At 35.8% G+C, this 10,582-nt stretch overlaps 1 protein-coding gene across 2 annotated transcripts in view; it reads left to right on the top strand.

The window, feature by feature from the left end:
• Window positions 1-3,472: 3,472 nt before the first annotated feature.
• The window catches only part of DPD1 (Polynucleotidyl transferase, ribonuclease H-like superfamily protein), a 96,510-nt gene continuing 89,400 nt past the window's right edge, over window positions 3,473-10,582 (top strand). Inside the window, exons 1-2 of one of the 2 annotated variants that reach the window (XM_089832226.1) lie at window positions 3,475-3,537; window positions 3,676-3,753. The gene's annotated coding sequence lies outside the window, so the exon portion shown is untranslated. Of the gene's footprint in view, window positions 3,754-10,582 lie in introns of both variants that reach the window. The other variant, XM_089832228.1, reaches the window with a different exon arrangement.

The raw sequence follows: 10,582 nt of genomic DNA, 5'->3' as shown, positions 1-10,582 counted from the left end.
AATTGCTCCCTCTGCCAGCATTGTTCCTAGTAGAAAGAGCCCTCGGGGCTTAACCCTCCAATCCCCCCAAGTTTGAGGAACAGGAGGAGGAGGAGCATAACACTGAAGAAGAGGAAATGGAGTCAGAGGAAGAGATGAAGGGGGAGGACAGCGAGAAGTTTGAGGAGGATATGACAATTATGCTAGGGAACCCCTAGAAAAGGAAGGTCGAGGAGGCTTCGCTGCTGGAAGAAACAAATGACTAGACTCCTACAATTTTGAGCCCTATCCCTTCTATTTCTTCACCATAGGGGAAGATAGAATTATAGGTGGAAGAAAATGGGGAGATGGTTTTGAAAATCAGGAGGGGATCATGGAGAAATTTCAACACTAAAATGAGAAAGATGGGGATCATCAGGGAGACGATGAATCCTCGAGTGATGGAGGATAAAGAAGGAAAAGTCCATTTCGATGAACTTATCGACCTGACTCTGGTTGCAATTTATGACAATGTGAGAGAATTTGGGTTCGATCTATTCAATAATGCTAAAAACAACATGATAGATAACTTTTGATCTATCAAGTGGCTGTTTCATGAGATAAAAGAGCTCAAGGAGAAAAGGAGCCAGGAGGATGACCATATGAGAAGTAGCTACCAGGGATACCATGCTAACTAGGAGGATCGAATCTCAAAGGTTGAAAAAAGAGTTTTAAGGATGGAGACTTCTAATCAGAACCTGGCTAATTAGGTGATTGCAACTTTGAACACCCTGAATGAAAATATCAATAGTCTGGGTGAATCATTGAAGGATGTTGGTTTTGGCAGGGAAAAAGAAGATAAGACCAGTATGGACTTTGGGAAAGTTGAGGGAGAAACGAAAGAGACTAGGGGATTGGCGGATGATCTGATCCAAGACTAGGTGGGCGTGGATAACTGGAGGGCCAATGAAGCTGCAAAGACTCTGCAAGTTCTAGATAGGGAGAGCTAATAGTTACAATTTTCATTTTTTGTTTCATCCTTATCTAGGGTTACTAGCTTTTGTTTCCTAGCCGTGGGCTTGTCTTTTGGTTTTGGCTTTTTATAAGCAGATGCATAGTAGCTGGACTTTACTTTTTATTTCTATTTCAATTATTTTGTAAAAACTTTTGGGTTTCGGGATCCCTGTAAAACCTATTTTACTTAATAAAAAATAATGTCCATATAATTTCATTGGACCCTATTGCTCTAATGATTTTATTTGAATAGTTTGTTTGATCTAGCTTGGAAAAGGGGGATACTTGTAGAAGTAGGCCTCTACATTCTTTCTCAAACCATATACCATGCATAAATATGATCAGAAGATCAATTTGGATAATTTTAATATTATTATTCTCAAATTTATACGAGTAAGGATTTAGGTGGTGTATTTTCATATGATTATCTATATTGTGTCATATGGGAACAAGTATAATGTCATACAAACTTTGTGATCATAATTTCCAACTTTGACATGTATCCCAATATTTTTTCATATGAGTACACACTTTGTCATATAATGTTCACTATTTCCTCGTATAGTCCTAACATTTTGTCATACAAGTTTTTTCATTGAAAATTATGGATTTGGTTTATCCTAGGTGTTTGTTTTGCTCTAAAATTTGGTTTTGACCATTTCTTCTTTTGTCATAATCTTTTATTGTCTTTTAGGGTTAGGGTTTGTGCTAATGATGTAGATCATAAGAGGCACCTTAGAACCCAAGGTATAAATGCATTGTTGAAGAATGCTATAACCTTAGATAAGTTGTGTACATGAGTAGGGTTTTAACATACGCTGGGTGAATGGCTCACTATAGGTACTAGGGTCATGGAGGTCATTAGGATAAGTGTAATAAAAACCTAATATAAACTAAAATGGTTGGGAATGGGAAATTATTAATTAAAAACTTTATATCAAGAGAAAACAATGGATTAAAGTCCACATATCATGTCCTATTGGAGTACCAAGGTCATGTGTAATTACTATGAGAAGTCCTTGGTAGTGGGTACTAGGGTCCTTTGATTGTTTGGAAGGATCCCACCATGAAAGGCATTTGCGATGACACTCACATAGCTTGTACTCTTGAGAACCTTCCTCTTGTGCTTTATTATTGAAGGTTTGGTGTGAGCATTGTGATTTTTATATGTTTTGGGCTTTGATTTCTTGTTGTGTTGGGAAGGGGTATTCCACAACCTTAGACAATCCTATTTTTTTGTGTAGAGCTTGGTTCTATCTCCTATCTTGAGGAAACAAACCTTTGTGGATCCACATGGTTGGGTGGTAAATGTATTCAAGGTATTCTCTATATCATGTAAAGTTGTAAAAGATATATTATATTCGTGTAAGCCCAAAAAGGACCATGTAATGTAAACATGTAATATTAAAAAGCTTTGTAAAAGGGAAGGGTACTTCTAAGCTTTTTTTTTTGATCAAATGATGTAAATTAAATGTAATGTAATTTATCAAGTATTTAGTTTGTAAGAAGAGAAAATGAGTACATTTTATCTCAAGTTAAACTGATGCATAAAAGGAAAATCAATCTAGTATCTCAGTACTGGAAAAAATGATAATTCTCTTACCCTATTCCTCAAAACGATATTGATTCCATTTGACAAAGAATACCAAAAGAATTGGATGTTGTTGTGTCTACCTTTTATAAATGTTATTTGAAACAAAATTAATCCAATACAACATTAGAGTGGCTTATCATTGGGGAACCTAAAAGGATTCACAATCCACATTAGGCAATTGTGTTGGTTTATAAAAAAAGTTACACACTTATTTTGAAACTGTGGGCCTTGTCCTTTCAGATTCCCTAGTGAGATATGACAGTAAGTACACTAATTCATAATTTATTAATATACCCCTTTATTCTGCTCTAATTAATAGACCACCATGGAAAGTGTGGAAAAATAAGAAACTATTTGTATCATATTTTCAAGATTTCAGTTGTGAGACTTTTTCTCATAGGCTTAAAGGAAAACAAGAAGTTCATTAGTTATTATGATTATGTTAAGGGTTACAATCTTTATAATCTTCTTACTTTAGTGATGCAAGTTTAAGGGATAAGAGAGCATATGTAAAAATAAAAAGATGTTTTATACTTTTATAATGACCAACACAAATCTAATTTTTTACCTGATATGCTAATAGATATATATTTGAAAATTTCAAATGAAAATAAAATATCTATTTTTGTACAATTGTTTTAGATTTATTTATTTATTTCAATATAATTATTTATAAAAATGATAATAGATTTTTTTCTTACTGAAAAAATAAAATTACCTGAAATCTTTGTCTACCTTTGTAATTTTTTCATTAATAAATTTAAGTAGCATATTTACCATTTTATGAAAATTGTAAAATAGAAAAAAACAGAGACCCCATGTGAAAAAATAAAAATTAAAAAATGGGCCACACACGACTGCCGCATTTTCTTTTCGCTACTTTAAATTCCGACATACTATCCCCTAAGGCGAACGAACCTTTGAAAGATGAACTACCAAAACCAAACAAAGAATTCATCCTATCTACAGAGGTACAACTAAATCTCGTACGGGAGACACATATCTACGAACCAACCTGTTTCTCTTTCATTAAAACGGTCCCTTTTTCGATTAAAAACCATCAGTTCTCGCTAACGATTGGCGTTTCATTTATCCATTCGTGGAGCTAGGTGGATATCAGAGCACGCAACAAAACAACTTTTACCTTATGGGTGGGCTCATTCATTCGCAGCCATTGCAAAACTCAAGTAAGAATTTGCTCTTTTTGAATAGTGCGCTAATTAGAGCCGCAAGCCTGATGATTTGCCTCTTCTTGTTCGGATGGATTCGATTGTTTGTTTGTTTACTGTTTTCCTGTATTAGCAAGACTAAAATATCATCTGAAATAGGAATATAACCTATTGCACGGCAATGCATGAAATGCACACCAAACATAATCTACCTTTGAAGTTGCATTTTATAACAAATTTTAATCATTAGATCTACATACCATGCGAATCCGAGCTGTAAACTCTAGTTATGCAGGTAGAGTTTTCTCATTCACAAGTGATTTCGTTACACAAAGCGCCAGTTTGGTATTTTGGGGTGGGTTCTGATTTAAAGTATTTGGTTCCGACACTTCATTTGGGGTGTGATCTATCCGGCTTCCATACATTATAAATGTATTTTAATAGATATAGGAGCTGGATAGACATTTCCAATATATACACCCTTACATTCTTTACTCTGCGAGCATACATAGTCTTTAGTAAGTGTGTTCTTTTGCAGAGCCTCCAGTTTAGTCACTAATGGAGATTCCATCTTTGGTTTTGAATTCATAGATTCAGATGTTTCTACGAAGACATGGCATATACATAAAACATGCCTTGCAAAACTGCCTAGAATCAATACAGAAAATTAGTCCCTTACTACAGCTAAAAAGGTTAATTCTACTTATGAAGAAAATACCTCAGCAAGCTTTGAGGGGGTGACAATTATCAAAACTTTACCTATTCATTGTAGTTTTTTTTAACTTATCCCAATTATTATTCTAATAAGATTAAGTCATCATAATAACTTTTGCATGCTAGCTTACATTACTAAACCTCAGTCAAAGTGCGAGCATAGTTCAGTTCCTTCATTGTGGTTTACAAATCTTAGTGAACAACAACTAGTTATGCACGTGAACTATAAACTAGGTATGAAATCTGAAGCATTATACATAGTGCGTAAGAGGAAAGACTTAATAATTCCCTCATTATGCTACACAACTAGATTCAAATGCTCAAAAAAGGAAGGTAATTCAGACCTCAGAGCAAATAGGAGGATCAACTGCCTGGCTTTGGTTGGAGTGATCAACCTCCTAGGAGCGTCAACCTGCTAAAGTAACCTTCACAGAGAGAAGACAGATAGTTCACCAGAAGTAATGATGACACGGAGATGATTGAAATAATCACAATGTACATAACCAAGGAATAAATTGATAGGTGGATGTAACCGTACAACTACCAGAAAACTAAATGTATTCACTGTTACCAATTTTTCATATCATTCAAATTGGTGAGATTTAGTAGTCTAATTGCTAGGTGAATTTGCTTCTACAATACCCCAGTTTGTCATTATTATGTGATCTTGATTAAATCTGTGTTCATTTCCATAGTAATGGAAAATCAAGTACATGTGCATGAAAATAAAGTAGCTGAATTGAAATTACAAGGAAAGGTGGTGCAATACCATATGTGCAACTTTGCATATTTAGTGTAAAATGTCAAAGATATACAAGGAAAGGTGCATGTAATGATAAAAAAAAAGTGCATGGGCTCACACAAGCCTTGAGCATAGCCAACACATTGAGCATGCTGAAAAATGAATGCATGTATACATAAAGAATAAGAAAGATATAAGGTATCATACATCGCCTGAGTCGGTATACAGAGATTGATCACTAGCTCCAGTTTCTTTATAGCACTTGCTTATCTCATAACGTGCAAGGGTTACAAGAAGAGAACGAGGGGATATGTTAAAATGTCTAGTGCTAGGTGGATATTTCTCTATATGGGGGGATATATGAAAAGGTGATTTAATGGGATATTTGTTTTGCATTTTGCACCATTAATGTAAAACACTTAATAAAATGATGATAGTAAATCATTTTATTCAAATGTTATTTCAAATGGGATTTGATTAAGTGAGATTTTGAAAATTTTAGAAAGGGGGATATATGCTATTAGCTGATTGTAGGTGGTTGGTCTTTTTATTATTTGCAAATGTTCATATTGTAAATACTTAATAGATGATGATTTTATAAATCATTCTATTTAAGTATATCTTTTGGTGCAAATTAGGGGATGGTAAGATTTAATCATGCCAAAATTATGGGAGTTTGGTAATTGATGAAGTGGAAAGTTTTCAAAAGGCAAATTATATGCTTTCCCTTATTGACCACACCTACTAGCTGATTTTGAGGGGTTTGTTAGCATTCAACAAGATCAATGGAGCCAAGCTTTCATGTGCAGATTTCAGTGTGATGACAGTTGCTTTTTCCATTCCCGGATTTTATGGAGGTCATTATGTTTCCAGATTTTGGGAAGATGCAGATTCAGGATTAAGGGCTATATATTCCTATCTCCTTGTTGTTTTTCAGTTAGGTCTTACATTTTACCTCCTTGGAGTTGGTATTTTCTCCTTGGAGAGGCAGTTGTATTTGTAGCTCAAGTTCTATTATGATGCAGTTTTTGAGTCTTAGCTCCTTCTGAAGTAATATAACAGTGATCCTCTTTGGTACTTTTTTCTTCTTGTCATTGTCTTCTAAGTGTTTTAACTCTAAGTTAGTGTGATTTTTCATAAATCCTTGACTTAAAGGTTAATATTTTTGAGGCATATGAGAGGTACTTTTATGAGATAAGTTAGTGTAACTTGTGTGTAATCAAGTTTAGAAGTTTTGAACATGGTTTCCTTCTTCTGAACATTTGAACTTTGTTACATTTTGTGTCCTTTATGTTAGTAGGATCTTTCTGTGATCAAACTATTAGTCATTTCAAGTTGTGAATTGTTTATTGAAAGTTGCATCACCTCATAGTTTTGGTGAATTACCTTTATTTCCAGTCAAATTTATGTTATGTTTTCTCTCTCTTCCCTTTTCCTACCAAGTTCAAGTTTTAAGAGGTGATTCAAGGGAAGCTGACCTTTTATACCGGAGGTTGATCCTCTTCATGGCATACCCACAGTTCGAGGATCATCCCATGTTTCACTAGATTGCTGGAAATCTATTTTCAGCATAAGGGTACAATCTAGTTGACAACATGCACCAAATTAATAAGTAATAATGCCCAAGTTAATTTTTGTTTTTTATTTTTTTTTGATTGGTAAAAAGCAAATGCCCAAGTTAAACTGAGCTGAGTAAATACTAAACATTAATTTAGTCGAACACCTCCCCTCAAGTGCAACTGAGGGAGAAGATTATTAATATGCAAGATGTAAGATGGGTCTTGGCAACTAGGCCATGTTAGATATCCATGTATGATGAAAATGCAGTGCAACGAAATACTATCTCTCATCAATGGAGAAAAGGAAAAACTTCATTGGAGAAAATTCCTCCCCGAAAGAGACAAACAAACAAGATGCAGAGATGGAAGACACAATGTCACCCCCCAAGGAGTACATACACCATGTATACATAATAATCAAATATCCCCCCAATGGAAGGAAGAAAGGAAACAACATGATATTCCCCTCATAATGAATAATGTTCTGCAGAAGTGACAAGTGCTTGAAGGTCTACAAATTACATTTCTGATGATTTTAATCTCAGAAATGAACGCAAGCAGCATAAAACACAAAATAGATAACAGAATACACACAAGATACCCTGAGAAAACCCTCAAACCCAACCACACAAGAATCACTTTATTAATGAAAAACAGAAGTCTGATTTACAAAGCAATACTAAACTCTCCTCTGAAGCCCTATATTTCTGCAAACACGAAAGAGTGCCGCCTATGTGCAACTGTCCTGATAAACAGAAACATCACCTAAAGAAAAATGAGAGCGCTGTATATATGACAGAACGTTACTACCAACATAAAAAAGGGACTCTTCATTGTCTTATAACAATGAAGAGTCTATTTTGACCTTGAAGTGATGGCAATATATGCGATGCCAATGCAAGTGTCTCTTCATTGTCTGCTGTTATTAAGCTGAAGACCCTTCATAGACTGTTGTTACCATATTGATGTCTCTTTAACAGTCTTCCTGTAGAAGGACAATGATTCTTCATTATTTTGAAGCGTCTTGCCCATACAAGGATATCTGCTGACATTAAATGGGAAGCAACGGTATTGGAAATCCTTCCGCTATGACTGTGATAATACGACTTCAACGACATATGAACAACAATACGTTGTTGACTATAGAGATTGCTACATCAGTCATTTATTTAAATTTTTAATCTGAATTATTTGCAGAAAGATATATCCCAAAGCTATATCTCCAAGACTCCCTCTTAGCTAAGGAGGTGTCTTCTCAGATATCCATGTTGTGGAATCTCTCAACATGAGACCCAAAATGGCTACACCCATTTGTGGAAAAGTTCTTTTTGTTGTTATCACGAAATCTCTCAACATGATAATGTCATGGAATCACTCAATGTGATGTCCACCATGGATACCCCAATGTGTGGAAAGAAACATATATACAAGCTCACATCACGGAGTCACTCAACGTGATGTCCTCATGGAATCTCTCAACATTGACATCCACCATGACTACTCCCATGTGTGAAAATAAACATATGCTCATGTGCCCATCACGGAATCACTCAATGTGATGTCATCATGGAATCTCTCAACATGATGTCCACCATGGCTACTCCCATGTGTGGAAAGAGGCACATCTCTTAAGGGATTTCACCTCATATTTCTTTATCTCAAAGAAATATGCATTAAAGAGCAACCGATGCCAAGACTCCTCAGCAAGGGTAGCATTCTCACACAAGAATGATAGAGAGCTTCTCACAGCTTTGATTATCACCATAAATTACATTTGGCTTCAATGTTTGACCAAACAAGGAGTTTTCAAAGCTACACTACTTCTTGAGCTTGCTGATCCTTTGCAAAGGACTTGACACTTTCCATCTGCTGCTCAAGCTCCCTCTGAATTCTCTTGAGCCTAAAGAAATCCTCCCTCTTCAGCTCATCAATATCTCTCTTTTAACTAATTAAAATTTATTCTCTGGTCTTCTCTAGTATTCTCCAGTCTTGAAGTTGATTTTATTCTCTAGTCTTTCTCTAGGCATTGACCCTTTGATTGGTTGCCTTGATGGCCTTTGGTTTAAATCTTCTCCTCTATTTTGGAGCCAGGCAATATAGTAGACATGGTTTTCCCAATGCAAAGAAAGAATCCACAGATTGTAGTCACATTCAGATACAAGCCCACCGCATGTAAATTCTTGCCCAAAACTCATACAAGATGAATATTCAGAGCCTCTGTTGATGAGACCTGTCTTCCATCTCCGGCAACTGATATAGTAGTAAACACAAATGCCCAATGTGCTGACTCTCTTGATTCTGCCAAGTTTTCCTCAACAATGCTGGCTCAATAATTCTGGAATTACACTCCTGTAGTGTCTTTGCAAATATATAATCCAGTTAGAAAGTCTGGGCATAAATATTTAAGTATCAAACCTGATAATAGAAAACAATTTCCATTAGAGTATTTGAGCAAAACATCAAATAATATGAATAATAACAATTGCAGATAATCTTATTACTTAACAATGATAATTATCAAGGTTGCATGGGTAATCGTACCCACACCCCTCGTACTCGTACCCACATACCCAGGTACTGAGTACACGTAACCCAAGTACTGGGCACTCAGTGGAGAGCATCATAGCTAAGGACCTTGATTAAGATTTCTGATTTTCTTTTTTTCAGTTTTTTGTTTGCATATCAGCTTGTTGTTTATCAAGCTTAATTCAATGCCTAATCAGTTTGAAACTTTGATACATTATTGATTAACAATTAATTTTATCACTGTTCAAGCCAGAAGTTTGTTGATGCGAGTTTTGTGTCACTACATAACATATTAGTAATTGGATGCTTGATACAGAATATCAAATACACAATTCCTCTCTTGAAAAGTTATCTTTCATGGGACATGAGTATAACTCCAATGTTCCTTACACCGTTGGATACTCGCTCAGTTTTATCAATGTGATTTGCTGGTAATCACGTAGGCAGCCTTACGTTTTCTTGTTTGAGAAAAATTTGGATCTTGGTGAGAAAATGGAGATGGTGGTTCGGTGTGAATGCTAGATGATGTTGATGGCGCGATGATGGCAATGTAGGGTGAATGGCGATGGAAGGTGAGAATGCCGATGTTTTGGTTTACTTCTCTAACTAACCTCTTCTAAGCATGAAATTTGGCTACTCAACTACTCCTACTCCTAAGAATGGAAGGTTAGCAGATGGATGGGGATCGAATCTAATGAAGGCTAACCAGCGGCCCTACCTCCATAGATGCAACGCTTCAAAGGAAAGTAAACTAGATCACCACACAAAGCCTCCCAACCAGCCGCTAGGATGCTAGTGGCCTAGTGTTGACCCCTATCAAACATCTACCAAAGCTACCATGCAACTATCCATTTTATTTTACTCTTACTCTAACAACTTGAAATGAAATTGCTTCAACTTGAAAAGAAAATTTAACTATGTGGAAGTAGAAAACATGCAATAACACCCAATGTTCTTAGTCAACATGCAATGAAAAAGAGAGCACTTTGGTATTATTTTCGCAACAATTTCTCCAACCCCCCCCTTTACAAATGAGAGCCAATGGCCTTATATAGAGGTCCAAAATACAATGGACGGTAGAGATCAAAACAAGATCGACGATCCAGATTGGATCCAAAAACCCTAATTAGGGTTGCCACCCCATCGGCCAATGAGAAGATGCCACCTCATCAATGGACCAATGAAAAAAGTGCAAAAGTGGCAACCAATGAGAAGGCACCAAAATGGTGGCCAATCAGAAACAAACACTTGTCCTATTCTAGAAGAAAGAGAAAGTTGCCACTTGGGCTTACATAAGATGATCTTC

Source organism: Cupressus sempervirens, chromosome 5 (assembly GCF_028749045.1).
Source record: "Cupressus sempervirens isolate cs-2001-9-10 chromosome 5, ASM2874904v1, whole genome shotgun sequence".
Taxonomy (NCBI): Eukaryota; Viridiplantae; Streptophyta; class Pinopsida; order Cupressales; family Cupressaceae; genus Cupressus; species Cupressus sempervirens.
This window is presented reverse-complemented; position numbering and strand designations above follow the sequence as displayed.